This window comes from Solanum pennellii, chromosome 10 (genome assembly GCF_001406875.1).
Source record: "Solanum pennellii chromosome 10, SPENNV200".
NCBI classification, from domain to species: Eukaryota; Viridiplantae; Streptophyta; class Magnoliopsida; order Solanales; family Solanaceae; genus Solanum; species Solanum pennellii.
Window position 1 is genome coordinate 10,658,866 of NC_028646.1, and position 7,147 is coordinate 10,666,012.

Here is a 7,147-nt window from a genome sequence, read left to right on the forward strand (position 1 = left end):
TCATACGTGTCATTTATATCCCTAATGTAGGTACACCTCTAGCCTTCAGGCTTCTTTAGAGAAGTTACATCGAGACTTTGTTGTAATTTTTTTCAAGGTCAATGAACATCATATGTGTAAGTCCCTATTCTTTGTTGATATTTCTCTACCTTTCTTTTGACAAGATGGATGACTTTTGTAGTCGGTTATCCAACATTAATGTAAACTGATTCTCATTTTAATGGCAACAAATTCTAGAAAGACGACTGAATTTATTGTGTCAATCTTCCCAGTTTAATGAAGTCCTTCATGTTGTGATGGCTCTCAAATTTATATTAGTTACTAATAAATATGATTTTTTTAAAAATCATAAATATAACATCTTGCATGATAAGCAATTATTATTGGATCATCTTCACATATAAATGTAAGAAATCAAAGAAAATCTATGGTAAGTTTAACTTGTCATTATTTTATTACATTATAATTTTTGCATTATTCTTCAGGTTTAATGATACATTAGTAGTTTATATAGTTGATTCGTAAATCACACGAGTTATAAATTATTTTTATGAAATGTCACATTTAATATCATTATATAATTATCCATTAAATGTTGATAAAGAAGAAAGAGTAAGTCTAGATTTAAGGATGTAATCTAGTGATTAATAAAATAAATTAAATCATGAAGGTTTAGTAAAATAAAATAAAAATATACTCCATCTCATCAACTATCTGGTGATAATTTATTTTTATTTTATTTTATATTTTTTCTCATTTTGTATTAAATATGTACACATGTTTTTAGAATTAGTTTTCTACTGCATATCATCATATATCATATCATATACCATAATATCATATCATCATCATATATCATATTATATTATAAGTGGGAAGATTCAAAACTCAAAGTTGAATTACCATTTTACCCTTATATTAAAATAATTAAAACAAATATTATAAAATATAATTAAATAATTAATAAATAACTCATTTAGATTGATGCATGAATCAAATATACATTAAAAATTAATTACTCTAATACTGTAAAAATCGGGAGTATTTGAAGAGTTTTTTCGATAAATAAATTTGATATGGACTAAAATCATTGATTATTTTGATGCAAATTAATTATCATCTCAAAGGTCATCCTAGCTACTGCTCTAAATTGCCTAGCATGATCTTCATATAAATGATAAGAGGAGGATGAGAGATTATCATGCAAAAATGAACTTTGCAAATCATTTTGTATGTGCAGTTATTTTTTCTTTTTTTTTTATCTCCTTTTTCTCTGTCCTAAGTAATATATTTTTGCTTTTTATATATTTTGATGTAGTTTCTTATGATTTTGTTTTTTTATTAGAGTATTTTTGTGTCTAAATGAAGAAATTAGTCATATACAATCCATGTTCTACTATGTTTCTTAATTACTGATGAAATTCATATTAATGAAAGATTAATCGATTCATTTAACATGCTTATTTGACTCTCGATAGAGTGTTCTACTTCGGAAAAGGGCCTAAAATATCCTTAAAGTATTGAAAATGGTACAAAATTACCTCCATCCACCTATTGGCTCCAAAATGCCCTTCTCATCTACCTATTGGCTCCAAAATACCCCTGTCATCCACCTTTACGTTCAAAATTGACCACTTATTTAATTTTTTTAAAATTAAACTCTTTAAATATTTTTTAAAATACTTGGTGTTCAACTATTGGTTATAATTTAATTTATTAATGTAATTTATAAACCAACCCACTACTCACGTATTACTAATTAAACCGCACCCAATTAATAATCTAATTATAATATCAAAATCATCATAAAAACTACTAAGACACGATGTAATTATAGATTCCTGAAAATGACATCCAAAATGATTCGAGTCCGAACCAAAGCCCCAATTAAAAATTTAGGTTGAGCCGCTTATTTAGGAGGACACTTTCAATAGGATTCTCTTTCAAGATTGAATTAGAAATTTATGATTAAAGGTAAAGAAGTAATACATCCCGAATTAATTCATGCATTTTTTTTATAAATATAATTTTATAAATATTTATGATTTGTTTTAAAACCTTTAATATATTATTTTGAAAAAAAATTACCTATGAAGTAACATCACATAATTGAGACGTAACAATAGTTAATATGAACATAGTCATACTTTTAAGTTTATCGGTAATTTTTATTTAGAAACTTAAATGTATGATAATTTACTTCTATAGATATTTTCAACTCAAATTTTTTAAAAACACTCAATTGACAATAGTTTTTCTGTTGTTGCATTAATAATGTGACGGATTTATTTATTTGGAGGGGGTTAATTAATAATGGGTGGATAGTGGATTGATTTATAAATTATACTAATGAGTTAAATTATAACAAATAGTTTAGCGCCACGTATTTAAAAAATATTTAAATAGTTTAAATTTAAAACCGTTAAATAAGTGGTCAATTTTGAACCNGTTTGGAGGTTGTATTTTTATTTAAACTTTTCGTTTATATGTATAATTTATTGATCTTATTAGTCTATTATTTGTGTGTTGGAACATTCATTCCTCAAATTGATCATATATCTAGAATAAGTCATTTTGAAAAGTTTACACTAGTCATTTTTATTAATCATTCAAAGAGAAATTTTATGAAAAAAGGAGTATTATTCTTTTCTCTTCATAAATCATGTGTACAATACTTCTCTAAAGTTAAAAAGAAGACCTATATGTGATATAATGATAAAAATAATTGACATATTAATTATGGTGATGGCTGCAAGTGTGTTTCGTAATATACCAAGTGTTTATATCATAAATTTGTAATGTACCACATTGACAAACTATTTTAGAATTTATAAATTTTATGCATCAAACGTCTATCTACTGTGATAATAAGCTATTTATTGTTGATGTAAAATTTTAACTATAGCTGAAAAATTGTCAAACTCCTATCTAAAGATTATTGACTGGAGCTGGACCCATAAATAGTTAAGTATTAATTATTGACCAAACTAGAATATCTACTTTTGAATTAGAGATATTATTTTATTTATGATAATGTAATATTATTCTGCCTAATTATTGAATGTTAATTATTTCTCATACACATAAATTTTTAAAATTAAAAGTTCACAGTGAAGAGTCATTCTCCACTATTTATGTAAAAACACTTTGAGAATTAAATTTTTAATATGCTTTTTAAGAACCAATTTACTAAGATTGATATTATCATAGGAAGGAAATTACACTATTCAACATGAAAAGAAAAGAGAACGAGAGAAGGATAACAAAAAAATAACGAGATATATCATCTATTTAATGTTCTTCTTCATATATATTTGTTATTATTTAGTGAATAAAAGATAAATGGTAAAACTACTATTGTTAATTTTAGCATTTTTTTTATTACTCAACTTTTTATTATATAAAAATTTAATAATAATAAGGGACAAACGTGCAAGGCACGTTCTCAGAAACTAGTATTGTTAAAAGTGGAAACGATCTAAAATATTTCAGCCATTTAAATTAAGTTCCTCATTCATGAGTATAGATCAATTAGATAATATGATTATATCTTTTTTTTCTTTTTATTACTTTTTAAGATGTGATGTGTAATGCAAAGAAACTTCGTGGTGCTGGTTAGCAAATACATGTTATAACTTTTAGCAGTACTTCTCATTGTATTTTGCACTCACTTGCCTAGGAAAGTATCTAGTACTCTTTTTAGAGCTTTGTTTTGTAAACTGAACAGTTGATTGGTAAATTCTTATGTTACATTCACTTGTCTAGCAAAGTTTCTTGTACTCTTTTGTTTGATTGGCAGAAAAAATTTGGACCATTTCTCGATTTGTGTATGTCATTCTTGCGCAGGGGCCATGCTAATCTTTTCTGTATCGTTTCAATTTTATCGAATGATTATATTTAAATAATTTAAAAAATATTACTTTATGCTAAATTTTCATATGAATGGACTCGTAATATTGGATCAAACAAAGATAATTGAGTGTGCAATTACATTATTATATATCAATTAAAATTTCTAATGTCACTAATTATGAACTATCTCTATCACAAATAAACTCTATTTTTACAAGTGTATTCCATGAAAATGACAATTATACTTTATCCACCTTAAAGAAACATATGTTGATTAAAATTTCTACAGCACGAAAAACAATTTTACTCGGAAACAACTTCTTGATATGCACGTGTTATAAAAATGACGATGTTACAATTTCTTACACAAGATACAAACTTTAAGATAAGTAAAACACTTGCGAACATAATCAATGTTATATACGTATGTCACATATAAACTATTTGTTGTTGAATTATTAGAAAAATAAATAAGGTAAGTATTGTACTAAATATAAGATATATTAGAATTGTATAAGAACAATATCACATATAGCAATTGAATTGATTGAGTGTAACTACAAACAATTATATAAAATTTGGTTACTCAAGATTACTTGCAAGTTTTAATAGCATCTATATCATTTAAATTTTCTGTACTAATTATACAAGACACACGTGCAATACACGTGTCTAGAGACTAGCTTGTATTACTAAAAGTGGGAAGAAAAAAGGTTCAAAGTTGAAATACCATTTTATCCCTATACTAAATAAAAATATTATGAATTAGCTCATCAATTAAAATTTAATAAATATAATAATAATAATAATAATAATAATAATAATATTATTATTATTATTATTATTATTATCATTATTATTATTATTATTATTCTAAAACTTGAAAGGTGTCGAGTCAAAAATTCAAAGAAAATTGTTGGACATTTTATCCTTTTAAAAAATAAATTAGTTCCATTTTCTTAAAAAAATTGTTTTTATTTTACTTTTCTCCTTCAATTTACTTAAAATATTCTATATATAATGTGTTGACTTAATTTATTAATATTAATATTTTAATTACATAATGATATATATGAAGCCCAACAAGTATACTTCAATTCTTATGTTATCACATTGTAATTATAATTTATTAGATTAATAATTTAATTAAAGTAGAAGACAAAAAAATGTATATTAACTCTTTCAATTCACCGACTTTTTGAATATTGAAATCAGAAATAAATTTATGTGTCATGATTCAATTATGTGTTTAAATTCTTTCAATTCGATGACTCTTTGAATTTTATAATTAAAAATAAAATTTATTTGTCATGATTCAATGTATGTCGTTACTGAATTTTTGAAGATAAAAAGAAAGTTAAATATCACTGCGAATACCAGTAAATTGTTAATCACTAATTCCTTCTTCTACTTGATTTCGAATTCCTTGTCTACTTCGAATTTGCAAATTCATGTGGCAAGTTTCTGCCTTTCTACTTCTTTCAGGCTTTTGTCTCCTTCTTTATTTTAGCTTCCTAGTTTGTCTAATTTTCCTATTTGATTAAGAAAACTATATTTCCTTCGTACTCCTTTATAAAAAACAACCTTTATATATAGGTTGCTTGACGAGAAAGTAATACTTCCACAACATTATAACTTCTAATTCGTGTGATTGACGTTGTCCTTATCTCCATCGAATTCGGTCTGAAAAGTACATGTTGGCGCAACCGATTCCTTTCATCTGTTCCTCTATTTATCAATTATCAAAATCTTTCTCGTTCTAAGACACTCAAAATCAGAGGGGACGAGGAAGTATTTAGAAAGGAACAATTCTTTAGACTAGGAGTGCAACTTTAATTATCACTCTAATTTTCGAAGCATTTTCTCCAATTGTTTCTACAATATTTCGGGCATATATATGTTTGTTAATTGTTTTGATTTTCATTCAACTTTTTTTTACCCTTTTCGGTATTTAAAACTTTTGATTAAGATTTGAATATAGAGTTATGGATGATTTTTAAAGTTTTGATCTTTGATTGGGTTTTTGAATTGCAGTGACCAAAGAGGTAACAAGAAGATAGTTTATTTTTTTTCCTCTTTTGTGAAAGTCGTACTCGATTTCTCATGTTGAAGTGAAGTGATTTAAATTTCTAAAATCAATCTTTTTTTTATTTTATTTTTTAGTTGTATGTGTGAATATGTAAACCAATCTGCTACAACTAAAATAAAATAAGGGGGTAACACTAAGAAGATGATATACCTAAAACATTAATTTTATTACTTCATTCTCATATCATGTTAAGGCAATTCTAAATCTTGTACCAGTAGTCTTTTTGTTAGGTGGGTATATAGTTCATTTTGTCATTTTCATTTCATCATCTTTGTTCTTTTTGTCATAAATTTATGGAAGACCTTGATTTCTTAATGGTAAATTAAGAATAGTTGAAGCAGGACCGACTCTATGCTATGTAAAACAAGGCCATAGCCTTAGATTCCAAATTTTGAGGGCCCCAAATTTTTGTCAAGAATAAATTTATGTGTTAGAAATTTATAGAAAAAATGATTATTTATGATAAAAGTATAATTTTTTTTAAATATATTATTTTATTCTTAACATCTTTTTTACTTTGTAAAAAATAATAATTAATAGTGAAAAGTTTTGAACAAAGTGAATTACAATTTTTTTTAATTTATTTTTAAATTTTAGTTTCAAGCATATTAAAATGATGTATACCAAGTCATCAACTTCTTGTATCAAATTCTATGGTTCTAACTCTTATCTTTATTTAATATTTTCAAGTTATTACTTATAGCATTATGTTAACAATACATATAATAATTGCCTCACTGAAATGATGTTTTTCAACGTTGAGTTGATAAAATCTTACTTAAAACTAATAACTGAAAAAATAATATTAGTACTAGAAATTTTCATTTAAATAGTGTAAGAAAATAAATTTGACTAAATATGTATATGAACTTTATTTATATTTTAGGCTGCGAATTAAAATTTTGCCTAGGCCCCCAGTTACGTTGACCCGCCCCTGAGTAGATGGAGACTATTAGAGAGTTCGATTTATTTAGGTTTTCTGTTTAAGTAGCGCCAATATATTTTATATTGATGATAAATGTTGACACCCAATTTTGATCCTTCACGATTTGATTAATTTTTAAGCTTCTTATATATTGAAAAATTGGAAATAATTGTTTTTGAAAATAAAAAATACTTTCAAGATTATCTTCCAAATATTTTTTTCCATTTTTTCATATGGATTATATATCTTTATACTTAAAATATATAGATTTATATAATATT

The 7,147-nt window shown here is 25.0% G+C and overlaps 1 non-coding gene across 1 annotated transcript; it reads right to left on the minus strand.

Annotated features, from left to right (window-relative positions):
* Window positions 1–3,800: 3,800 nt before the first annotated feature.
* Window positions 3,801–3,906, minus strand: LOC114074549. The gene has a single exon (XR_003574972.1). It is a non-coding gene; the product is annotated as a U6 spliceosomal RNA (small nuclear RNA).
* Between the last annotated feature and the right edge of the window lie 3,241 nt (window positions 3,907–7,147).